This window comes from Sus scrofa, chromosome 2 (assembly GCF_054392235.1).
Source record: "Sus scrofa isolate SSC_HxYL_T2T_F1_AM1 chromosome 2, Sscrofa_HxYL_maternal_Yorkshire_Landrace_v2.0, whole genome shotgun sequence".
Lineage (NCBI taxonomy): Eukaryota > Metazoa > Chordata > Mammalia > Artiodactyla > Suidae > Sus > Sus scrofa.
Genome location: NC_139384.1, coordinates 51,252,841 through 51,279,908, shown reverse-complemented (window position 1 = coordinate 51,279,908; position 27,068 = coordinate 51,252,841). Strand labels below are relative to the sequence as shown.

The 27,068-nt window shown below is 43.0% G+C and overlaps 1 protein-coding gene across 4 annotated transcripts in view; it reads right to left on the bottom strand.

The window, feature by feature from the left end:
- GALNT18 (polypeptide N-acetylgalactosaminyltransferase 18) overlaps window positions 1–27,068 on the bottom strand; it is a 488,883-nt gene that overhangs the window by 191,892 nt on the left and 269,923 nt on the right. The window lies entirely within an intron of this gene.

The following is a 27,068-nucleotide window of genomic DNA, read 5'->3' as shown; positions in this document are numbered from 1 at the left end:
TATTAAACTTCTCCCTGACCTTGGTGAGTAGGAGTTTACACTGGATGCAATTTGATTTTGAAAAATACAGAAAAATGACCTTGAACCTGAGCATTGAGAGACAGTGTCTTAGAGCTCTTGGCACAATCATTCCAAAAATTCTGAACGTTCTATGTTCCAGAACATAAACATCTTTTTGTGCCTTTTGGCCTACGTCCATTCTCTTTTAAATTTTAGAATGCTTTCCTTATTCCTTCTCCAGCTGAAAAAAATACCATCTCTTAAGATCTTGGCTACATGGCCCTACTGCTGTGGGGGTCTTTGTTCAACTCTTGGGGCAGAGCCATCTGCTCCCTCCTCTGACCCTCAAAGCTCTTTTTTTTTTTTTTTTGGTCTTTTTAGGGCCACACCCGTGGCACATGGAGGTTCCCAGGCTAAGGGTCGAATCGGAGCTGTACCTGCTGGCCTACACCACAGCCACAGCAATGCCAGATCTGAGCCAAGTCTGTGACCTACACCCACAGCTCATGGCAATGCTGGATCCTTAACCCACTAAGCCAGGCCAAGTATGTGTCTTCATGGATGCTAGTCAGATTCGTTTCTGCTGATCCACGATGGGAACTCCGGCCCCAAAGCTCTTGATACCACAACTTATCTGCTGATAGGTCAGCATCCCCCCTCACTCTGTGTTCCTAGAGGGCAGAACCCACATCTCACTCATCTCTAGCCACTAACACAAGGTCAATGCCTATAGATATACCCTGTAAGTACTTGTTGAATTAAATACATAAATCATTGATGCTCAATCAGACAATCAATCAATAAATGATTGATACGTAATAAAATGGTATGAATTTGAAACACCTACTTAGAGCTGATGAATGAGGCTTCTAGGGGAAAGTAATCAAGACCTCTTGGTGGACAGCAGTGGTCACTTGTCAGGTATCACCAGACAATTTGTTGAGTGATATTTGCACTTATAACTTCTACCCATCAACAACCATAGGTCTTCATCCAAGGTAAAGTCAGCTTCGGAATTAGTTTAATTCTTCTCTGTGTTAGGAAGAGAATGCCTTCTTTTCCACCAGGCTATGTCACACCAGTTTGTCCCCATAGGCTGTTAGAGTTGGAAGGCAATGGACTGACTTACTAATTTCTAAGCTTGTCTTGCATTGAGTATATTATTTGGGGCCAGTAGAAAGGAAACAAGCATTCCCACTAAGCACACCCTATGTGCCAGGCACTGGATTGTCTGTGCGGGCAGGCTGCATAGTATGGCAATTATGAGTAAAGGGTTTGGAATCAGATAACTTGCATTCAAATCCTGGCTCTATTTCATACTAGCTATGTGACCTTGGGTGACTCACTCTCTCTCAATGTGCCTCAGTTTGTTCATGTCCAAAGGGTATCCTAATAGTACCTATTCATGATGCTGAGAAGATTAAAGTGCTTAGAGAGATGTCTGGAACATAGCAAGCCCTTATCAGCCTCAGCTATTACTGAACAAAATGATATACAGCAGAATCTTCAGAATAACCCTGTGATTGTCGCCATTGAGAAACAAGGAAACTGAGACCAAGGCTGTCTCTTGCTCAAGACCACACAGCTGATACAGAAGGCAAAAGGATGTGTCTGAACCTTGCCCAAGTTCAAGGTGGAGCTAGTGCTCCCCCCAGGGTGACCAGGCTTTGAAGGAAGTTCCCAACCCAGGGGCAGTTCTGAGGATGGGGAGAGGGAGCCATGGAAAGCCCCAGGCTGTACACCTTTATGTCCATGACCTGTGCATTCTGAGAATTGTGCTGATTTCTAATTCACTTTGACCAGATTTTCAAGGAAAGCCTATGAATTCTGTGAATATGTAACTAATAACGTAAAGAGAGTAACAATTCTTTGTGCAACCTGAACAGAAGCTATTAATTGATGTATTTCAGCCATAGAGCACAGAACACGCTTTGTAATAAAGCTCTTGTATTACAAGGCCTGTTTCTCAAAGAGTTGGTCACCATGTCACCTTAGAGTAGGTACACCTGCTATGGTTTTAATTTGGAGGGTGGTAGTAGCACCTCCCATCATGCCTTTAGCTGCACAGTGAAAGGAGTGGTGTGAACTCACTGCTGAGTTCTTTTTTTTAATGATTTTAATTTTTTTCCCATTATAGCTGGTTTACAGTGTTCTGTTGATTTTCTACTGTACAGTAAGGTGACCCAGTCACACATACATATATACATTCTTTTTTCTCACATTATCGTGATCTATCATAAGTGACTAGATATATACCCAGTGCTATACAGCAGGATTTCATTGCTTATCCATTCCAAAGGCAATAGTTTGCATCTATGAACCCCAAATTCCCACTCCCTCCCCCTTCCCCTTGGCAACCATAAGCCTGTTCTTCAAGTCCATGATTTTCTTTACTGTGGAAAGGTTCATTTGTGCCATGTATTAGATTCAAGATATAAGTGAAATCATATGGTATTTGTCTTTCTCTTTTTGACTTATTTCATTTAGTATGAGAGTCTCTAGTTCCATCCATGTTGCTGCAAATGGCATTATTTTGTTCTTTTTTATGGCTGAGTAGTATTCCATTGTGTATAATCCATTCATCTGTCAGTGGACATTTAGGTTGTTTCCATGTCTTGGCTATTGTGAATAGTGCTGCAATGAACATACAAGTGCATGTGTCTTCACTGCTGAGTTCTTGAAGCCACTCCCCTTTCCCTAGCCTGCAGCCACCTTCTTTGTCTAGACCACTGCCAGGTCCCATTTGGACTCTGCAACAGCCTCCAAACAACTGCCTCCCTCCTCCAGTCTTTTCTCCACCCAGCAGCTGGGGAATTTTTTTTTTTTTTGGTCATGGCGCCCAAGGCATGTGTAAGTTGCCAGGTCAGGGACTGAACCTGTGCCACTGCAGTGACCCAAGCTGCTGCAGTGAAACACTGGATGCTTAACCCACTGTACCACAAGAGAACTCCAGAGGGATCTTTTGAAGATATGCATTGGATCATACCCATCTGTTCCACGCCCTCCCCAGCACAGCCTCTGAGGCTCCAAGGTCTGGCCCCTGCCCACCCCTTCAGCCATGAACTTGCTTCCTGACACATTCATGCTGTAGCCACGCTGACATTCTTTCACTTCCCTCCAGCATACTGGTTTCCTCTCATTTCTGGACTTCTGCACATGCAATGACAAACTCACCTCCTTCCCTACTACACCTGACATCCTTGGGGTGTCAGTTCAGTGTCACTGCACTGTATCTCCTTCAACAAGGCTAGCCTGTCACACTCTGTGGTCCCTGCTCTGTCTTTCCTCTTCATGACACTCTTGTACGTGCTTGTTTAATTATCTTCCCTCTTTCAAAATGTTCTCCAAGGTCTTCACCTGATTTTCCTTGAGACCTGTGCTGGATGATGCGTGGAGCAGACCATGGGTTTCCAGCAGAGGTGGGGTGTCTGGGCCAGGTGGGAGTAGCATGCAGTTTTTAAAAGCACAGCTTTAGAGCCAAAGAGAATTGGATTCAAATTTTTTTAACTCTGCACACACTGCTATGTCACCATTGGCAGGCTATTTCTCTTCCTGAGACTCGATTTTGCCCAGGAGAAGAGGGAGATGGAGTACAGATGTGTGTTTAGCCCTGAGTTTGCCTCAGCATGAGCTCTGCATGCCCAGCAGTCAAGGTGGGGACAGGACATCTGGGTCAGTTCTGGTCCCACCGTGTGCTGGCTGAGTGGCAGCTTAACCTCCATGAAATGCACGTGGCAGTGGTTGCCACACTGGGTTATGGGCTCTGAAAGCCTCTGTCATAGTACCCAGAATATTGTAAGCCCTTAATCTGCACTTATTATTATGAATTTTGTAATAACCATTATGATTGCTGCTATCTGGCTTCTCCTATACAGTTGCCTTCAGGGGACAAATGATTGCAGAGGACTTACAGGTCTGCCTGAAGCCCAACAGACAAGAGACGTGCTGCCCTCAGAGTGCTCAGCCCAGCAAGGAGGGGTGCACGAGGCTCCTCCCCAGAGACTGGGAGCACCTGCTCACCTAGAGGTGGTCTCGGCTCTCTTTACTTCTGTGAAAAGGAGAGGGTGATGGCATCTGCCTTGGACACAGCCTTTGGGGTTCTGGCAGCATCTGGATGCTGGAGCAGAAGATGTATATTTGGTGTGTTTACCCCTCCACTTCTGGACCCTGCCCAAGACACTGACATAAACAAGAGAAAGCCTGTGCTCTTCGATCCCCACGTGATGAGCAGCTCTACCATCAAATGGCTTGACCCAGAGAGAATCTCAGAGACCCTCTCATGGGTGGCAGACAAAGGACAGGAAAGAAAACCACTGGTATTTGGACTTCATGAAAGATGACATCATGAAAAGTCCATGGAGGCTTGGGAGGGGCAGGGGATGAGGAGGTGAAAAGGAGCAGAGGTCAGAGGTCAGAGGTCAAGCTGGCATGATGTAGTAAGACCCAAAGGAGATGGAGGCTACAGACAGGAAGAACTGTGCCAGAGAAGCAGGGCCACTGGAGGGAGGGCAAAGAGGTAGGTTGGGATTGGGATGATAGCTTGGCATTGCAAGTTCTATGCCAAGAGGAGGGAGGCAAGGGGGTTGAATACCAAGGGGATGCTGAGAAATGAAGACCAAAGGTCAGTAACCAAGATGGTACATTAGATTGCAGGATAGAGGAAGCCACTACCAAGAACTTAATTTCTCCCTAAGATGTATCGGACTCAGGCTTGTTATAACAAGGGAAACACACACTGATGACACCTGGCGGGATGACAGCCTTGTGAGACTGGACCTCTTGGCTTCTGGATGGGCAATGGGCAGCATGTTTCTTGATTGCATCAGGTTCTTTCCTCTGTGCCTTTGCACCTGCTATTCCATCTTTCTGGCATAACTTTCCCCCACTTTTTTTTGGTCTTTTTAGGGCTGCCCCCCATGGAATATGGAGGTTCCCAGGCTTTTTAGGGCCGCCCCCCATGGCATATGGAGGTTCCCAGGCTAGGGGTCCAATCGGAGCTGCAGCTGCCGGCCTATGCCAGAGCCACAGCAACACAGGATCTGAGCCATGTCTGCACAGCTCACAGTAACACCAGATCCCTAACACACTGAGCAAGGCCAGGGATCAAACCTGCATCCTCATGGATACTAGTCAGATTCGTTAACCACTGAGTCATGAGGGGAACTCCAACTTTCCCCCACTTGTTATCCAGCTCAAATACTACCTTCTTTCACTCACTGAGTCTTAGTTAGATCCCCTCTGAATAATTTTAGCATCTCACCCTTTTTCTTAATAACAGTGATTCACAATACTTCTATTTATACATTTATTCTTTCAATGTCTGCCTTCCACCTCCACTGCCCTGCTGAAGTATAAGCTCCTGGAAGACAAGAAGTGTGTTGTATACACAAGCACTGGGCACCTAGCACATGTTCAATAACTGTGATTTGAATGAGCGATTCCAACAATCCCAGAGTCCTGTGCTTTCACTAACCATCTAGAGAAGTGGTTTTAACTGGCTCAGCTGGATCCTCTAATAAAGGCCATAAACATAAAATGTGCCAGATTTTACTGAAAGCAACGACTTCCTTCAAACCCAAGTGGTTTTTCAGCAAAGCTCTGACATTTAAGTGCACGCTGCTGCAACGAAGGAGAGTTACTTTGGCTGCAGAGTTTAAATTACCATCGTAAAACCCGGGAAGTTATCAAATGAGCCTGGGCAATTGCAGGCAGTTTCGTCTTATGGAACCATGAACTCACTGGAGATAAAGCCCCAGACCTCGTTAATGCTTGCAGATGCCCACAGAGGAGCTGCTGGGCTGCCCCCAGATGTGATTGAGAAACTGTAGCAGACTGTAAACAACAGTCACCCAGAGGAGTGAGTCCCACTCACCACCAGCCCTTCCCAGCGAGCCAGGTATCAAACCTGCATCCTCATGGATACTAGTCAGATTCGTTAACCACTGAGCCATGAGGTTTCTGCAACGGTTTCTGAAAAAAACTTGGTGCATCCACCTGGGAACTATAAGAGAGCACGCAGGTCTCAGGAATTGGCGGAGAGGGTGTGAATCCTACCTGTCACACGTGAGCCTTTGATGTGAACCTGTCCTTGGATGTCAGTTGCCTTTTCACTGGGGCAACTGGCAGGTTGCAAAGAGATGCTGTATGAAAAGCTTTCACTAACAAAGACAGGCATCTAGTAGGTTCTTAGGAAGGACTGTGTTCCTTTCCTTTCCGAGGACTGGGAGCTTCTGGTACAAGGTCAGGGGCAGAAGACTGAGTTTCTGTCCTATGTTTGCCACTTACATAAATAGACCTGTTTCCTTCCCAAGCCTTAGTCTCTTCCAGCTGCCAAATGGAGGAGTCAGGCTCAGTGACATCTTAGATCCCTCCTACTTTTTTGCATTCTGTGGTTCTAAGTTTTCTTGCCAGTTCCTCAAATGACATCCAGAATTTGAGACATAACTGGTAGAGCTGTGGATTGGGAATTGGAAAGTAGGAGGACACTGGAGGCAAGACATCAGGATGCAGTGTGATCATTTCTCCGACTCCGTGACTGGTGATTGCTCTGTGGTCTTTGGTAGGAATAGCAGATGACGTGCCATGTTCAATCCATTCACTTGTGGATGTCCTTGTGAAGCACTGGGTTAAGAAGGATTCTGCAGCTCTGTCTGGGCTCAGTAAAAAGCATACCACTTATTAGTAATACACAATGTAGGTAAGGGACTGGGAGTGGTGGTACTTTTGTCTTGCATTTCACAGCCATAGTCCACAGGATAAGATCCCAAATCCTGCCCAAGCTTTTATCTCCTTATGACTTTTAATGAGCTCTCCTCTCTTGGCAGAATGTTCCCACTGTTTTCTTAGCCCAGAAATCCTCCTTCCGGCTCTCCATCCATTCAAAGCCAGCCTGGCCCTGTTCCTCCAAACTCCTAAAACACATAATTTGTACCACTCATGTGGTCCTTATTTCTTGGCTCATGTTGTTAATTATCTATGTATGTGTAGCTGTCTCACCTCACTTGGCTGTGAAATGCTGAGAAAAGAGTCAAAAGCCAAACCAGGCAGGCTGGGGGGAGGAAGATGAGGAGGATGGAGGCTGAGACCTGCGAATGGCTGTCAGAAGACCAAAAACGTGTTTGCATAGTGCTTGTAGGGTCAGAAATGCAAGCAAACAGAGACACCAATGAGAGCCTCTCATTCTTAGGGCATCCTTCACTTTTAACCCTGGACACCTCCCTCATCTCACACTAGTCCTGATCCTGCATGGGAATGAGAAGGAAAAAGAGATCAAACCTGGGCATAGCTGAGACAAAAGCAAGAAGCTGTCAACCTCTTCCCCAGTCATATACATTTATCTGCCTGGCTAATTTCTACCTACTTTTCCTGGCTGCCCTAAATTGGGTTAAATGCCTCTGGTCTGAATTGCTACGTCATCTTGCATGGCACCTGTGACAGCTGAGTGTGTGTGTGTGTGTGTGTGTGTGTGTGTACAGTGCATATGCACAGTTTAAAGACACCTAACACAAGGGACAACTGTTTACCTGCAGCCTGCTTCAGAAACAAAGTGGCAGTGACTTAGAAATCTCTGTGTTCCTTCTTACCCCTAAAGGCAACCCATTATCCTGAATCTTGTTCATAATTTCCTTGCCATCAACCTCAACGACATGCTTAAGTTTTACCTGGTTTTGAATGCTATATAAATGGAAGCGTAATGGTTGCATTTAGCAACTTGCTTCTTGCTTCATTTATTTTCATCGCCTCAGTGTTCCATTGTATAAGTATATAGATGTTTTATTTATGCATTCTCCTGGTGGTTGACAGTCTGGTTGATTCCAGGATTAAGAATAGTGCTCCTTGGAACTCCCCTCACCACTTGTTTTGTGTGTGTGTGTGTGTCTTTTTAGGGCTGCACCCATGGCATATGGAGGTTCCCAGGCTAGGGGTCAAATTGGAGCTGTAGTTGCCGTCCTACACCACAGCCACAGCAACACAGGATCCAAGCCATGTCTTCGATCTATACCACAGTTAACGGCAATGCCGGATCCTTAACCCACTGAGTGAGGCTAGGGATCGAACCTGCATCCTTAAGGATGCTAGTCAGATTCATTTCCTCTGTCTGAGCCATGAAGGGAACTCCCTTGGAACGTTCTTGGAATTTTTTTTCTTGCCTTTTAGGGCCACACCCAAGGCATATGGAGGGTCCCAGGCTAGGGGTCGAATTGGAGGTATAACCACCAACCTACGCCAGAGCCACAGCAATGCCAGATCCCAGCCACGTCTGCGACCTACATCATAGCTAACAACAACGCCAGATCCTTAACCCACTGAGCAAGGCAAGATATTGAACCCATAACCCCATGGTTCCTAGTCGGATTTGTTTTCCATGCACCACTATGGGAACTCTAAGATTTTTTTGGAATTTTTTTTTTCTGGTCTTGGAAAGCTCTTATATATGTCTCTTGGCACCCAAGAGAGGGCACCTCTTGGTGTATCTACACCACAGTGGAATTTCTGGGGCATAGGTTATATGTAACACACATCCAACAATCCCAGGGAGAGTGAAACTCTTCCAAAGTGAAGATCCCAAGTTCCACTCCGATCAACACAGATGAGCCCTCACATTCCTTCACAATCTCGCCAACATTTGGCACTGTCCAACTTTTTAATTCTGCCAATCCCATGGATGTGAAATTCACTCTCACTATAGTTTTAATTTGCAATTCCCCAAGTACCAGTGAGATGGGGCTTTTTTTCCTGCTTATAGGCTCACAACCCCAGCCTGTAAGAGAAGGTCCATGGCCACCCTGCTCTCCTTAAGGAGTCTCTAGAGCCTAAACAGGGCCTGGCACACGACAGATGCTTGATGAATGCTTATTGCATGAACAAAGGATCCAGAGTCAGGCCTTAGTTCTGAACCATCCCCCATGTACTTTCCTTGGTGCTCTCCTGGGTTTCCAAGGGCAGATATTTCATTATTTTCAAGCATAAAAAAAAAACATTTTTAAAGTCCGACAACGCTTGTTCTTCCATCAGACCCCACAGAAAAACACTCCCAGGAGATCTATTTTCCCAAGCCCTCTTCTTGCAATAAAACACTGCCAAAGAGTCTTCTGGACAGAACTGCTGTTTTGGGGGAAAAAAATGATGCTTTTTCTTGGAAGGTGTCGCCGAAGAGCTCTGATTTGGGGTCAGCCCTAAGAAGCACTTGAAGTGCCTTCCCTGTTTGAAAGAAATTCTTCATAACTATCAGAAGGCAGCAGGAGGATTCATCTGGCAGGATTCCAAGAAGAGACCAGCTGGGCTGGAATGTCTGGAAGCTTTTCATCAAGAAAAAGTTAAAAGGTTGTTTTGCAGGGACTTGAGATTTGCTGAAATAGCTGTTTACCTACAGGAAACCCAGGGGCAGCTATGGCGCCAGGCTCAGCAAAATAGCCCATCATATACAGAGAACCCAGGTTTTCCTTGGACCTTAATGCTCTGACTATAAAGACTGGGGCCATGAGAGTTCATTTCCTTGTGGGAAATTCTAGGAGGATCGCTTTGCAGACACGTGGTCACTGAGATTAGAAGACTTTTTTAAGGGTTCCATCCAAGGCGAGCAAGTTCATGGTTACCTCAAAAAAAAATTTTTTTTTTGTCTTTTGTCTTTTTAGGGCCAACCTGTGGCATATGGAGGTTCCCAGGCTACAGGTCCAATCGGAGCTGTAGCTGCCGACCTACACCACAGCTCACAGCAACCAGCAGATCCTTAACCCATTGAGCGAGGCTAGGGATTGAACCTGTGTCCTCATGGATACTAGTCAGGTTCATTAACCACTGAGTCATGACAGGAACTCCGGTTACCTCAAATCTTATATCAACCAAGAGGCCTGATTGATACTCTCCAACACAGGCTAAGCTGGGACTCAGGACAAAATGGAAGAAAGGAAGAAGTCAGGTCTGGTCTCCTCGGGGTTGGGAAAGTAGAGCTGGGAGAAAGGTGTCTCCCAGTGCTCACTAATATCTGCTGCTCCTCTGTATTTCCAGCCTCGCTGGCAGTTGGGAGGGACTATGTCAGCAGTTCAGGCCAATGAAACAAGAGCGGAAATCACAGTTGTCATCCTCTGGCCAAGGTGCTTACATATCCAGCGTGGGAAGTCCAGGAACACTTCCACCTCTTCTCCTCCAAATCTGCTGGATGTTTAGCCAAGATGACCTTGACGTTCAATGATGCGGAGCCCACAAGAAAAGCAGCCTGAGTCACTCTGTCTCTTCTTGGAGAAGAGCTGCCCAGGAGAGCCTCGCACACTCTAGGGGACTGTGAAGTGATCGAGAAATAAACTTGTCCTGGTTTTAGCCTTTGGGATTTGGGAGATGCTGCTGTTGCAGACTGATTCATATAAGCTGCCAGCAGGTAGAAAGGCAACATGACCAGAGAGGCTTGGTGCCTGCAGCATGGATAACCAGGAGTTCAGTCTATTGGGTGAGACTTTGCTGCAGAGGTCTCCAGGCACTGAGAGAGATTGTTCAAGTCCAGGTGATGAGTCCAGTTAGAGCAGGTCCCATTAGGGTCTGAGGACACAAAGACTAGATTTACTCCCCAGGGGGAAGGAGGGAGCTTCCAGGGGCAGGCAGGGTGTTAGGACCCCTGAAAAACCGACTGTAGAGGAGGGTCTGATTCAAGTTCAGAACCAAAAAAACAGTGGTCAGAAAAACAAGGGAGAAGCCAGGAGCCTGGAAAAGGAAAAGCCAAGGGCTTGGAGACCATACACGGCACAGGGTTCCTCAGACAGCCACAGACAGCAGCCCCGTGGCAGCTCCGTTCATCCTACTGAGAGCCAGGGGAGGCGGAGCTGCAGCTACACCTCCGGTCCTAGTGAGGTGACACAGTCTAAGACAGGGTGGCCCGCCCAGCTTCTTCCTCCAGCTCAGGCATTTCTATAGAACCAAAACTACAGAAGCCACAAGCTCTGAGGCAGAAGTATTGGCCAAGTTCCAAATCAGGGTACTACTGATGTGTGCTGTCTACTCTAATCGCATCTTTGTTTTGAACTAAGATCTCTGGCCTCATTACCATCACGGATGCTGTCAAAGAATAATAATGAGCTTGAGTGTCACAGGGACCCAGGGAACAATTTTCTGAAATCCAAATAAAACCCTTCCCACCCCTAGTCTGAGAGTCATTTTTATCAGATAACTCGGTCCATCCTCTACTCGGTGGTGCTCAGAGCCCTCTCTGGAGAGTTAAGCCCCTCTGAATTGCTGTGAGCACCTTCTCCTTGTGGATATATTCAGAAAAGCTTGCTCTATCCAGCTGCTATTCAGAGCTGATCCCTTGGACTATGTTTAATTTATACTTTGCTATATGAAGATGAACCACTTACTCATTTAAAGTGTTTCCTTTTTTATGTCTTTAATCAGTGGCTGTTTCTCTCCTCTCTCAGATGCTTAATCTAATCAGAAACAAATTCCACCCAGATGAATGGCTTGTTAGCATGTTCCAATCAAACTTGAATCAAATGTCCATCCCAGATGTCCCCCCAAAGGGTGACACTGGCCCTAAGGATAAGCCAGGAGGATAATTCAAGAGGGTCCCTTCTGAAATGCAGGGCAATCAGAATCACTGAAGGAAAGTATAATACACTCTGTCACTTCCCAGCACAGTGGGGGCCAGGCGACAGGTGACTCATGTGTCATGGGGACAGCACAGGTGGGGAAGTTTGTCAGAACCCTGGGCTCAGATATTAGAGGAAGCTGTGTGACTGGCTTAAGCATCACACCCACATTCAGCTCAGAGGGATGCTTGCGATTATCATTCAGATGATAAAAAATGAATTTGAGATGCTGAATATTTTCTCACTCAGAAATATCGGTTCTAAAGAGTTTTCCTTTTATTCCATTGGAATTCAGATTAAGAAAGCTAGTGTGCTGGGTCTTCACTTTGCCCCTTTCATATACATCAAAATGAATCGTCAGCTTGCGATTCAACTCTGATCGGTACCTACATCAAACTCACATTAAAAATCAGATTTACAAAAGAGATCAGCATTGCAGTATAGCAGAACAGCAAGGGACCTAACAGATCACTTTCCATTTCCCACCTGAGGTTCAAGGTAATGTGATAATTTAGAAGCAGAGTAGGAAACATTTCCAAGACCTCTGCTTCTTGGGAGACAGAAGGTCATTGTGGTCAGAACACAGGTTAAGCCATCTTGGTATCAAACCCTACATTTCCTATTTGCTGGATTGGTGACTTCATTTCACTTTCTAACATCCAGTTTCCTTGTCTTTGAAACGGAGACAAAAATTACACATTGCAAAAAAGAGTTGTTAGAATTAAATGAGGGATGCACATAGAGGGTTTATTTCAACATCTTGCCCAAGTTTAGAGCCTAAGAATGAAGTATAACTATTATCACTAAGATTCATTGATGCTAAGATTCATCATTGCTATAATAAAAGCTTTTCAAGGCAGGGGAACCACTACATTGGGCTGAGCTTGAGATTTATAGATCCAGCTGTCTACACATCACCTCCACTTGCATATCTCTCAAGCTTTGCAAGCTTACCTTGTCCAAAATTGAGTACTTTTTTTTTTTTGGCTGTGCCAATGGCGTGCAGAGGTTACCAGGCTTGGGATCAAACCCACATAAGAGCTGTGACCCAAGCCACAGCAGTGACATGCCTGATCCTTAACCTGCCAAGCCAACAGGGAACTCCTAAAGCCAAGGTCTTGATTTCCTTCTTTGCCTACCCAGCTGTCCCTTAGTTTTCCCCTCATATACCATAGCCCAGGCCTGAAACCTAAATAAATAATCATGTAACTCATCCATAATTATGTCCTCTTCCTCCCACTTCACATCCATTAAGGCATCAGCAAATGCAGTCAGTTCTACCCCCTAAATATAGCTTAAATTCAATCAAGTCTCTCAATCTGCACAGCTAACATTCTGGGCCAAGCCACCATTATCTTTTTGTGGTTAACCCTATCAATATTCTACTGGAGTTATGTCGTGGCTCAGTGGTTAATGAGCCCAACTAGCATCCCTGAGGGCTTGGGTTCAATCCCTGGCCTCAGTGGGTTAAGGATCTGGCATTGCTGTGAGCTGTGGTGTAGGTGCGGCTGCAGCTCCAATTCAATCCCAAGCCTGGGAACTTTCATATGCCCTGTGTGCAGTCCTAAAAAAAAATTATAATAAAGTTATAAATCAGATCATGTCCCCTATCTGTTTTATTTCAATCCAATCATTATTTACTGAGTATGTGATGGGTACAGTATTATTATGAGGTAGAAATATTGTCACTGAAGAAAACATACAAAAACCCTGACTTTTTAGAACCTACATTCTATGTTTTTCATTGTGTCTCCCACTAGCCCCTGCCAAGCCCTGATTCATATGTTTAAACCTTAAATCCTCATGTGGCTGTCTTGCAGAGAGAGCCTTTCAGGATGTGATGGAGGTTAAATGAAGTTGTAAGGGCAGACTCCTGATCAGACAGAAATGGTGTCCTAACGAAGAGGAAGGAAGAGTGGTGCGCTCTCTCCCATGTGAGGGTATGGCAGGAGCGTGGCTGTCTGCAGGCCAGGAAGACAACTCTCACCAGAAGCAGACCACGCTGGTGCCCTGATCTCAGACTGCCAGCCTTTAGAACTGTGAGACTCTAAATTTCTGTTGTTTAAGTCATCCAGTCTATGGTATTTTGTTATGGCAGCCAGAGTTGACGAATACTGTACTTACTGCAATTGTAACTACGAGTCTATTCTTTGTTCCCTTTTATTAGTTGTCTGTCCAATTACACCATGAGCTCCAAGAGGGAAGGCGCTGGATTTACTTTGTAAACATTGTATGCCCAATGTCACATATGGCAGGCACATAACAAATAATGTCAAATTAATGAACTGCATTAAGTTGAGCGATCCTATGTCCTGGTTTGCCCATGACAACATTGGTTTATACCTATTGTTCCAGTGTTAACAATTAATGGTACTCTCTTTCACTCTCAAAAATGTTCTGGTTTGGATAATAAATTATAACATATTTACATATTTTTCATTTATTTACATATGTCAAATTTATCAGGCACAGGCTGATTTTAGAAACATTGAAATCCAAGACAAGCATCTGTCTTAAAATCTCAACATCAGTAATATTTTCTCTCCCCTACTCCACGATTCCTTTATAGGACTACAGTTCCACACATCATCAGGACCCTCACGCACTGATCAGCAGCATTTGAAGCAGGCATAATGAATAAAGCCAGGCACACTGTACTGAGTGTGGCCTGCACCAAACAAAGTCCCTTAGACTTTCTGAAACTCTAGACAGACAGCCTAGACACAGAGAGAGATAGGATCTAGGGGAGTAAATGCGTCCTGGAGGTGTTGCCAGGGGGTAACTCTTTATCTTCAGGACTGGTGTTATAGGCAGTTAAGCCCATTTGATGGAAAAACATATGCGTAGGGATAATTTCTATAAACTATCTCTTGGAAGCCCTGGGGAATCTTAACTCATTGGGATCCTGCCCCTTGCATTGCTTTACAAAGTGAAGAGCATTTGCAAAAAAGGGAGTGGATGTTTCTGAATTCGTCTTCTGCAGTTTCAGATTTGTGAGTGTCAGGATTTTTCCTCCAAAATCATAACAGCATTTAGATAGCAATGATGTGATACTGATGCTGATGCTAAAGAGGAGGAGGGAGAGAAGGAGGAAGGCGGGGGTGGGGGGGAGAAAGAGGAGGGAGGGGAGGAGAGAGGGGGGAAGTCCCTGATCAGTTTCTATCTGTCAATCTGAGGAACTGATTCTGGCCTTGCCTGGTGGTCCCTTCCTGGAAAATCGCAAACATGATGTAACGGTGGCCGAGAAGCTACCTTCCAAGGGCACAGTACAACAGCAGCCAGACTCAACTAAAGAACAACAAAATACAGAATGAAAGAGGAAGAAAAAGACAAGGAGAGAGACTGACTCTCTGGAGCCTTAACGTGCATTGCTGGCTCCCAGGTTTCTTCTGCTTTTGCTTCTCTCCCCAAATCAGGAAATTAAACATTGATGCATTACTATTATCTAATCCCACAGCCTATAATCAAATTTCATTAATGGTCCCAATAATGGTCTTTATAGATACTTTCCCTCTTGGTCCTAACTTTTTAAGAAGGTAAAAATTTCCTCCAGCTTGGCTCTTAAAATCCTTTATCAATTGTTACCTCTTCTGCACATTTTATTAATCATACGCTTCTATGGCTCCTTCACTGAACACAATTAAACAAACATAAGTGTGAAGATCCTTCCAGATTGACATTGACCTTGGGCCCTCTCCCTCTTCTGCTCCCCACCATTTCTAGCTAATTGCTTCATTATGTACTTTTTTAATTGCTTTGTTCTTTAGGGATTAATTTTTGCACTTATCTTTACTAACCGTAAAACTTTTACAACATACAGTTAAGCTGCGTCTGTTCTGTGGCTCGTTCGTAAGTGCAGAGTCACTCCGTGGCTGGTGCGCTGAAGATAAGGTGCTATGGCAAAGAAGCCCTCTTTCAATGTTTCCAGATGCCTTCTGGCCACCCAGCATGGCTGAATAATGGGCTCTGGGATGCTCCTGGGGCCAAGCTTCTCTCTCATAAGGAGACTGAAAATGGGGAAGAGCCCTAATCACAGAGGTTTAGGCCTCAGAGGCCACAGGCTGCTCAGAACTCAAGGGTCCTGGGGATTTCAGGCTCCACAGTCCCAGGAGGCCATGCCCAGTGGCACACATTCCAAAAGAGCAGGGCTGGCTATAGCTGACAACCTAGAAGGAAAACATCTCTCAAGGTTGATGTTTCCCAGGGCCCTTGTCCTTGGCCTCTGCCTATAAGCAGGCATAGGACACCAGTTTTCAAGGAATCTCTCTCCCTCCATTCATAGTCAACTAACATCTCTAAATTCCCTGCCTCTTCAATCCCTCCTTAACCCTTTGAAATCTGTCTTCTTTTTCATTTATTTGGGGTTTTTTAGGGCCAAACTTGCAGCATATGCGGGTTCCCAGATTGGAGGTTGAATTGGAGCCGTAGCTGCCGGCCTACACCAGAGCCACAGCAATGCCAGATCCAAGCCATGTCTGTGACCTACACCATAGCTCACGGCAATGCCGGATCCTTAACCCACTGAGTGAGGCCAGGGATTGAACCTGTATCCTCATGGATGCTAGTCAGATTCGTTTCTGCCGAGCCACGATGGGAACTCCCTGAAATCTGTCTTCTACCGCCAGCCCTGGACCCCAACTGTCCTCTCAAAGGCTTCTTCTATTTGAATCTGGATGCCCTTTCTCCACTCACATTCTCACAGTGCAGGGTGGGAATTTAGAGGTTTTAGCATCAGACAGAACTGTGTTGAAATCCAAGCTCTACCAAAATTTTCCTCTGTGGGACACAGGCCAGTGACTCAACCTCTCTGAGCCTCAGTCTTCTCATCTGTAAAATGAGGATAATAATTCTAGTCTCTGGTTCTCAGGAGGACAGCATAAAACTCAACAGAAGTTAAGTTCTGTGCGGGAAAAACATATACTGTCTTGTTCATCACCGTATGCCCACCAGTGCTTAGCACAATGTCTAGTATTAAATAAATAAAATCACTAGGCACAAAGCAAATAAACAACAAATGGTAGCTCCTATCATTAGTGGTCAGCTTAGCACGACTAATGCACCCCTGAAAGGCTGCCTCCTCCTGACATCTGTGATTTCCACCAACACAGCTCTTATCTTCCTAGTTGCTTCTTCTCTGTAACTATAGGCACCATCCTACCACCTGCCCCACTTTCTGTGCCTGTGCTCAATTCTAAAACCTCTTTTCAGTTGACACTTTCATCCTCACTGGACCCCTCCATCCTCTCACCTTTAAAGGTCAAGCAGAAGGCACCTTATCCCCTGTCTCACCTCCAAGTCTTTTCTCTACCTTAGGTAGTTCTGGCTCCTTGCTGAAGTCAACATCCAGGTATTACATTTCTCCCCTAATGCCAAGTGCATAACACAAGCAGCATAATAAATGTTCACTGTGTAAATAAATAGATGGATGAGTGACGCAGGCTTTCTGGTTATTTCCACTGTTAATTCTAATATCAAACTTGCCCCATGTTCCCCCACAAACTAGCTCTCTATACCAAACACCCCTTTCTTAGTCAACAGCACCCCCAGATCTCTCATCATCTGGGCTGGAAATCTCAAGGCCGTCTTTGTCAGGCTTTAATAACTCATTTGTAAGGATCAGGAAAGGAAGTCTTGAACTCCAGTGATCACTCAAACCACGATCAGTAATCTCACACAGTGCCAAGGGAACATGTGGACAATGCCTTAGTTAAAGCTTCAAGTCACTGGGAAAATCCCCTTAGGAAGAACAGAAGCCGACAAACTTGAAACCTATGTTTGGTGTCTTGAAATCCTTGCCCTCAGAAGACAGCATAGATGAATTATTCCATTGTACAGCTATCTGCCTTCTGTAGGCCTTATTTACCCCAGGACAGCAATTGAAGGACAATGGTATAGCAGATTCCAATTCGTGAAAAAGCAAAACAGTGGCAGGTTCCATATACCCACAACATACACTTACACACACACACACAGAAGGATGCGTTATTCCAAGCTCTCAGATTGGTTTGGACCAGCCATGACATTTAGAAGCAACCAGAGACTAAAATCCAGTTTAAGGTGTTTAATTTTCTCTAACTACAGGGATGGAAGGTCAGATAATCTGCTTGCAGTCTTTCTATAAGCAGGTCTCTGGTGACTACCTGAGACCTTTCAGCTGAGCGAGAATTCTGGTGCCCGCACCCCTTCTCTTCCTTTTCCAGTCCCTCTCATGGGGCTGGCAGAGACCAGTTGATTTATCTGAAACCGTGGTATCCAGTGTTTTTAATTATTGTCCTCGTGGCTGGGTGAGAACAGCCATGATGCCAGCAGAGAGCTGAGCTAACTCAGTCCTTTAAGCCCAAGGTCTCTGGGGAGAATTGTGTGGTCCCCTGGGAGCTTCAGTACATAGCAGGCTTGACAAGCACACATGCATCTGCCTGGACCTCTCACAATGGTAATTTTAGCCAAGTCTCTAGCTCTTTAACCCTAGAAACAGTTTGTAACAGTCTCGAATATCTCCATAGATGCCTGTCCTGGGAAGTTGTTACAAATCCGACTCTTTTGTGCCTCTGGCTCCCTAAATCCAGGTTTCTCACTTCCGTTACTGGTTCTTCTCACTTGGCAGCTCTGCAGTCAGCTGCCTTTCTGACTCTCTGGTCTCTGACTTTCAGCTCAGCTCTTGTCTCTGTCACCCCCTCCAGTTCTGAAGTCTCCTTCAACCTCCAGTGAAGATATTGTGTGGTACTTTCTGATCCAGGCTCCATCTCTGATGAGGGATTTGGGCTGAATCCTCAAGAACTGAAATGGTACTGTGTTCATTTTCTAAAGAGATGCTGGCCAGTTTAGCCTCTGAAATTAAACTTTATGCCATGGACAATTTTAAAAGCTAAAGGCAGAGGTGGATTAGCATCAAGACCTGGTGATAAAGCATGAGCCTTGACACCACTCCGGCTGGTTCTATTCTTCTTCTTCTTTTTTTTTTTTTCCGGTCTTTTTAGGGCCTCACCCGAAGCATATGGGGGTTCCCAGGCTAGGGGTTGAATTGGAGCTGTAGCTGCTGGCTACAGACACAGCCACAGCCACAGCAATGCCAGATCTGAGCCACATCTGCGACCTACGACACAGCTCACAGCAACGCTGGATCCTAAACCCAATGAGCGAGGCCAGGGATGGAACCTGTATCCTGGTGGATACTAGTCAGATTTGTCTCCACTGAGCCATGATGGGAACTCTGGGTTCTATTCTTGAGTGATTTGGGGAGGCATTTTGTCCTGTTACTCCTGGCTTGTAACTTACAAAATAAGGATAACAACCTCATAGGACTTGCATAGAAATTGAGACAATATATGCAAGGTGTGGGTCAATAGCATTCAATAAATGGGAGTACCTCCTCTTCTTCTCCTCCTTCTCATTATTATTATTATCATTTTCATCATCTTCCAGGCTCATGACCTAATACTGCTACCAACTGTGAAACATGTCTGCTTTTTTCTTTTGTTGTCCGAGAGTTGATGTCACTAAACCAAATCTGAGACATTCCAGACTACAAAGGCCAGTGTTGGTAACCAAGGACCTATTGACTCACTCAGCAATAGGTCATCCCCACAAGTTCACTTTTTCCTTTTATATAAGTCACTGATGAACATGTTGGACAAGGAGTTCCCATTGTGACTCAGCAGAAATGAATCTGACTAGCATCCTTGAGGATGTGGGTTCAATCCCTGGCCTTGCTCAGTGGGTTAAGGATCCGGCATTGCTGTGAGCGGTGGTGTAGGTCGCAGACATGGCTCGGATCCCACATTGCTATGGCTGTGGTGTAGGCCAGTGGCTACAGCTCCGACTCAACCCCTAGCCTGGGACCCTACATATGCCGCAAGTGTGGCCCTAAAAGAAAAAGAAAGTATTGAACAAGCCAGGATGAGAAAAGAGCTCACTGAAGGCTGCCTCTGGGTTGCCAATGACCACTCTTCCCCTCCACCTGATGGCTCTACCTTGTCCGTCACTGACCCTCTGCTTTAGCCTCAGACTCCATTGCAGATCCCTAGTACCTAGACTTAGAGTTCAGCCATGGTCATTTCTTTCTCAGTTGCCACTCCACTCATGTCACCTCTACTCTCTGGAATGCCTGTCTTCCCCTTCCCACCTGAATAACATGCCTTCGTTCCTTGGTCCTAACCTAAATGCCACTCACTCTGTGAAGCCTCACTTAGCTCCCAGGGGCAGAGCACTCACTCCCTCTTGGGTGCTGCTGTAATGCACATAGCATCTTTCATCCTCGCCATTCTGATCCTGAGTATTAGGTTATGCCTTACTTAGTGGTTTAATCCAAATTATATTCACAATGAATTTTCATCCAGGAATTATTTTCTGGAGTAAATATCATTAGGCATTTTAATTCTCTTGGTCAATTTTTATGCAATGTAATTAAAATGTATCTCCCTTTATGTTAATTTTCTGATTTCATTTTATTGGGCTTATATTCACAGGGGTTAATACTTTTTTGTGTGGATTTTTACAACTGAGATATGATTTATCTATCAATATGTTAAAAATATGCATTATATTTTATAATTATGGCCTCCATCATGGAGATCTTCTGTGGCCATGATTTCAATCAAGTTTAGTTTTCCTGAATCAAATTTTGCAGAGTAAACTATCTCACTATTCATTTCTTCAATGTTTGAGTTTTTAAAATTTTTACTGCTTTCATTTTTTGGTTGTTGCTTCAGTTCATGTTGATGATTTTTTACTACTACTCATAATTTGGAAAAATAATAATTTGCTTTTTTTTGTTTAAAAATGTCTTTTAGGACTATCACAAGAAATAGTGTCAGCAGGTTCTCTGGGTCTTGTACTTACTACTGTTGCCACTGTGAACATGAAGAACACAGAAGTCCTTAAAGGCACAGTGGAGGAAGGGGTCAAAACATCCTGTTTAAGCTTGTGACATTGTCTATAATCTGTTGGCCTAGTACTTAGAAGATGGGGAGGTGGTTGTCTCTCTAGCTAGACTTAGAGCCAAAGACAGGGTCTACATCATTCACCTCTAGTTTCTCAGTAGCTGGCAAATGGGTGTCTGAAGAGTGGATGAATGAATGTGAATACAAATGAACCCACAAGGAGGTCATGAGAAATCTTATCTTATTTCTTACTGAAGGTCACTATACCATGCCTATCCATTTAAGGCATAGTGGTTTCTGAAGCCAGTCTTCCTGGGTTCAAATCTCAGTTTTATCATTTTCTAGGCATGTGACATGGGGCAAGTTAGGTCACCGTTCTGTGCTTTGATGGATCCTGCTGGAAGTGGGGATAATGAAAATGTCTGTATCACAAGCTTGTTACAAGGATTAGGGGAGTTAATACATGTAAAGCACTTAGGACAGTAGCTCACATACAATTTCTGCTATGTAATGATTAACTATTAGTATCATGGTCATAAATCTCATCTATCTTTCTAGCAGTGGTCATGCTCATGTCCTGTTAGAAGGAGCTCAGATTTCACTAGACTTCCCTTCCTTTTTTATAATTCTAATATTTGCTTTTATATTGAATCGATAACTATATCCATTGCAGCTTCCACCCCACTGTTCATGGCTCTAACCTTCTGAGATATGTAGAATAGATTCTCTTATATTTGACTGGCCTTCAAATTCGAAACCTGTTCATTGGGTACATACTAAGTCCAAGCATCATGAAAAGTCACAAAAAATCCTGACATAAAGTATTTAAAGTCTAGCCAGGAAAGAAGTGGGAAAGGTGATGTTTGTGTCTCTCACAGATTCTTTCTTTCTTTCTTTCTTTCTTTCTTTCTTTCTTTCTTTCTTTTTTTTTTTTTAGCTTTTTAGGGCCATACCCAAGGTAGGTTCCCAGGCCAGGGGTCGAATCAGAGCAGCAGCTGCTAGCCTATACCACAGCCACAGCAATGCAGGATCTGAGTCACATCTGCAACCTACACCACAGCTCACGGCAACACCAGATCCTTAACCCACTGAGCAAGGCCAGGGATAGAACCTGCGCCCTCATGGATGCTAGTCAGATTCATTAACTGCTGAGCCACTATGGGAATTCCTCCTCCTTTCAATCCAACATCTCCATGATACACAGTTGGCAAGCCAGAATCTAACTTACAAATGTAATTTAACTTACAAACACTTGTAAGTTTGAACTCACAAACATAATATAAAGGCTACATAATTGAAACTGTGTGATATTAGTACATGAATACACCAACAGGTTAATGAAACTAGAATAGAAAATAAACAGACCCAAATATGTACGGCAATTTAGTTTATGATAAAGGCAGTACTGCAAATCAGTGAGAAAAAGATATTATTTTAATTAGAAGGTGTTAGGATAACTGGATGGCCATAGAGAAAAATAAGGCATTGGGTCCATTCCTCACACCACACATAAGGATTAATTCTGAATGAGAGATTGAAATGTAAACAATACAATCATTGCAAGTTTAGAAGAAACCATAGGTGAATTTCTCTCTATCCTTATAGTGGGTAAATTTTACTCTGACTAAACTCTGGAAGCAAGAAGGAAAAAGACTAACACACTTGCTTATGTTAAAAAAAAAAAAAAAAACAACAAACCCACAACTTGGAGTTCCCATCGTGGTGCAGCAGAAACGAATCTGACTAGGAACCATGAAGTTGCAGGTTTGATCCCTGGCCTCACTCAATGTGTTAAGGATCTGGCATTGCCGTGAGCTGTGGTGTAGGTTGCAGACACGGCTCGGATCTGTGGTGTAGGTTGCTGTGGCTGTGGTATACGCAGGCAGCTGTAGCTCCAATTCGGACCCTAAGCCTGGGAACCTCCATATGCCTAAAAAGCAAAAGCAAAAAAACAAACAAACAAACAAAAAAAAACCTTTTGCATGTCAAAAAAAAAATCCTAAGGAAAATCAAAAGACAAGTAACAAAAGTCAAGAAACGTACTGGAGAAAATATTTATAATGTATATGATAGGCAAAGCATTACCATCCCTGATGTGTAAAAAGATCCTAAAAATAGAGTAAAGATTAACACTCCTACAGGAAAAAGGGCCAAAGACATGAAAACCTCATGGAAAAAAGAAATGCAAATGTCTTTAATCATGTGAAAAGCTGTTCAACCTAGCTCTTAATAAGAGAAATGCAAATTAAAACTACTCCGAAAGCCACTTCTCATTTGTTAGATTGGCAAAACCCCAAATATTCCACAACATACTTTGTTGGTTTACTGTGAGGAAACACACATCTTTGTTATTCCTGGTGGGAAAAATACTACCTCTTTGGAGTGATATTTGATGATGTCTAGCAAAATTATACGTGTATTTGCCCTATGATCTCACAATTCCACTTTTGGGAAGCTACTCAAACAAAAATCTAGAAAAATAGGAAAAAAATGATTTGTTATAGCACTAAGTTCTCAAAGAGACTGGTAGAATAAACCATGGAACCTGCACCCTTTGGAGTACTATGCAGCTATAAAAAAGCAATGAGGAATACCTCTATAAACTATTCCATGGTAATCTTCAGAAAAAATTTACATAGTGGAAAAATAAAGTGGTGGAAAGTGTACATAGTATAATACCATTTATCTAAGAAAGGAGACGTGAATATAGACATATTTCCTTTTATTTTTTTAAAGTGTAAAGTAAAACAAACAAAATGTTTATGTTAGAGGTAGTGACGAAATATGTTAAAGAGGACATTAATAGCAAGTATATTTTTCCGAATATACTTTCGTTGTAGATTTGACTTTGGATTATGTAAATTTTTACATAATTGCAAAAATTAAATATGAAAATGGAATTTCTAAAAAGTAAAGGAAAATAAAATAAATAAACCTGCTTATTGGAGGGAAGGATAATTGCACAGAGAAGGAACTATCCTCGGTGACTTTAAATAGCAGTAATTAGACTGTACATCTCTGGTGGAATATAACCTAAAAGCCAAAAGAAATGCAAAAAAAAAGTATTTATAGTAAACATTTCTTTGGTGATAGTGTTCTGAGATAGTTGTGTGAACACTAGGGAATAAAAGAAATAAGTAATTATGTTAGTGTCATTAAAAACCAGAATTTTTGGCATGGGAGAAAGGAAATATAGGTGTGAGACTGATAAGGTAAAAACACTATAGTGCTAAATTTGATTCATAGAGATCATCATGAATGCCCAGAGTATTTTATCTCTACAACAAAAATAATAATAATTTCCAGCCCTAACTACTGAAAAGACCTAGCAACATGGACCAACTCAGTGGCACTGAGCACCCCTAGTGCCCAGATTGTGGTTTTAAACACCATTTCTCACTCGAAGCTTAGCTCCTTAGAAGCTGATTACAGGTATGGAGCAGGAAATGTATAGATGGAACATCCCTGACAGCAGGGAAGTCATTAAAGAGCCAAAGGACTCTTCCTGAGGAACAGATGTCAAAAAGCTCCCAAAGGCCAGTGGTGGAAAATTTGCATATCAATAGGAATATTAAATAAAAGAAATTGAAACATCAAATATATTTAAATATGTAAATTCACAATAGTACTGAAAACCCTAATCGGCTACCTTTGGAAGATGGCAGAGAATTGACTATTATTTTGTGAGCTATTACAGAATTATTTATTCTGACTTTTCCTAATGAACTTTGTTGTACTTTCAGGCAAACAAAGAATGGATGATTGTAAATGTCTCTTTATAAAAGTTATTTCAGCTAATAAACGAAGAAGGAAAAATAAAATTAAAATATCACCATTTTGCAACCCTAATGAATTTCCGGATCTAGGCAATAATCAGCAATGACTGCTAGCATCACAAAAGGGGAGACAACAAGACATTAAGTACCTCGTGATGAAAGTGCACACACACTGCCTATGAAATATCCTTGCTACAAAATTGAACCTACATCTCTAGGTCTAACTAGCAATTTAGAAGAAATATAGGGAACAGAAGGACATGTTAGATGACATCAGGGGAACGCAATCAGGAAAATCTAGACTGTGGGAGTCTCCACAGGACAAATAAGCTGATCTCTTTAAAAACAAATTACATGGAGGAAAAAGAAATGGGGAAAGAAATCCAGTAGATTAATAGAGACTTTCAAGCCATATTAATCAATGGGATCTTGATTCACGCAAACAAACAAAAACAAAATAAAAAATGTTATGAGAGAACTGAGGAAAATTTCAATACTAATTGAATATTTGATGATATTAGGAAATTCTTTTCAATAGCTTTAGGACTGAAATAGTACTGTGATCATGTTTCTTTTTAAAAAAGTTCTTATCTATTTCAGATGCATATTGAACTATTTTTTGATGATATAATGTCTGTGATTTGCTTCAAAATAATTGGAGTTGGGAAGAATGTGGTAGGGATAAAGATTAAAGCCAACCTTTCCATGAGTTAGCAGTGTTAATACCTGATGAAGATGCAAGGGTATTATACTATTCTTTCTATGTTTTGGATATGTTTGAAATTGTACATAATGAAGAGTTTTATTTATTTTTTTCTTTTTAGGCCGATACTCACAACAAATGGAAGTTCCCAGGCTAGGGGTCCAATTGGAGCTGCAGCTGCTGGCCACAGCCAGAGCCATAGCAACACTGGATCCAAGCTGCATCTGCGACCTATGCTACAGCTCAAGGCAATGCCATATCCTTAATCTACTGAGTGAGGCCAGCGATTGAACCTGCATCCTCGTGGATACTAGTTGGATTCGTTACTGCTGAGCCACAAATGGGAACTCCTAAAGAGGTTTTCTTGAATCCCTTTTTTTGACAAAGTATTTGGAATATGGAGTACAATATCTTAGATCTTATACTACTTGTTTTAGGGGACATTTGAACCTAGGTTCTAAATTCCTTTCCTATATGAAGGACTACATCAGGGTAATACTTGGGCCCGTGGAACCTGAAAGGAGGTATATATGACCTGCCCATTTTACCATTTTATAAATATATATACACACACACACATATATATACATACACATGTATAATAATAATATGGTCCTGTTTAGTATAGAGAGAGCACTTTAGAGTTTACAAAGTACTTAAATTGATTTCTTCTTATCTTTATGGTTAAAATAATTATTATAATAATGAGATAATAAACCATAAGAATGAACTAACTTTTTGGCCGACATAAATGTGTTTTTTTTTTTGTTTTTTCTTTTTTTTTTTTTTTTTTTTTTTTTTTGCCTTTTCTGGAGCTGCTCCCGCGGCATATGGAGATTCCCAAGCTAGGGGTCTAATCCAAGCTGTAGCCTCCGGCCTACACCAGAGCCACAGCAACGCAGGATCCAAGCCGTGTCTGCAACCTACACCACAGCTCATGGCAACGCCGGATCCCTAACCCACTGAGCAAGGCCAGGGATCAAACCTGCAACCTCGTGGTTCCTAGTCAGATTCGTTAACCACCGAGCCATGATGGGAACTCCAACATAAACATTTTTAATCTTATAACGCTATTAAAATAATATCTGGCTTGCCTATGGCCCTTGATTGTGTGTCATTAATCTGGAAAACTGTAGGGAAAGAGCTTTGATAATACAGATGTCAAAGAACTTACCACCTATGTTTTCTTCTAGGAGTTTTATGGTCTTAAACCCACTTTGAGTTAATTTCGGGGTATGGTGTTAGATAATGGTCCAGTTTCATTATTTTGCACATGGCTGTCCAGTTTTCCCAATACCATTTTATTTATTTATTTATCTATTTTTTAGGGCGCACCTGCGGCACATGGAGGTTCCCAGGCTAGGGGTCGAATCGGAGATGTAGCTGCCGGCCTACGCCAGAGCCACAGCAACGCGGGATCCAAGCCGTGTCTGTGACCTACACCGCAGCTCATAGCAACACCAGATCCTTAACCCACTGAGTGAAGCCAGGGATCGAATCTGCATCCTCATGGTTGCAAGTAGGGTTCGTTAACTGCTGAGCCACGACGGGAACTCCCCCAATACTATTTATTGAAGAGCTGATCTTTTACCTATTGTATATTCTTGGCTCATTTCTTATAACTTAATTGACCATATATGCATGGGTTATTTCTGGCATCTCTATTCTGCTCCATTGATCCATGTGTCTGATTTATGCTAATAACATACTGTTTTTTAAAAATTGAATTATAGTTAATTTACAATGGTGTATTAGTTTCAAGTGCACAGCAAAGTGATTCAGTTATAACTCTATATATTCTCTTAAACATTCTTTTTCATTATAGGTTATTATAAGATATTGAGTATAGTTCCCTGTGATCTTTAGTAGGTCCTTGTTGATTATCTATTTTATTTAACATATTAATCCCAAACTCCTAATTTATCTTCACTCCCCCACCCCTGCCTGCTGCCTTTGGTTTGCCTGTTACCTTTGGTAACCATAAGTTTGTTTTTTATGTCTGTTAGTCTACTTCTGTTTTGTAAATAAGTTCATTCGTATCATTTTTAGATTCCACATGTAAGTGCTATTAAATGATATGTGTCTTTCTCAGTTTGACTTCACTTAGTACGATACTCTCTAGGTCCATCCACAT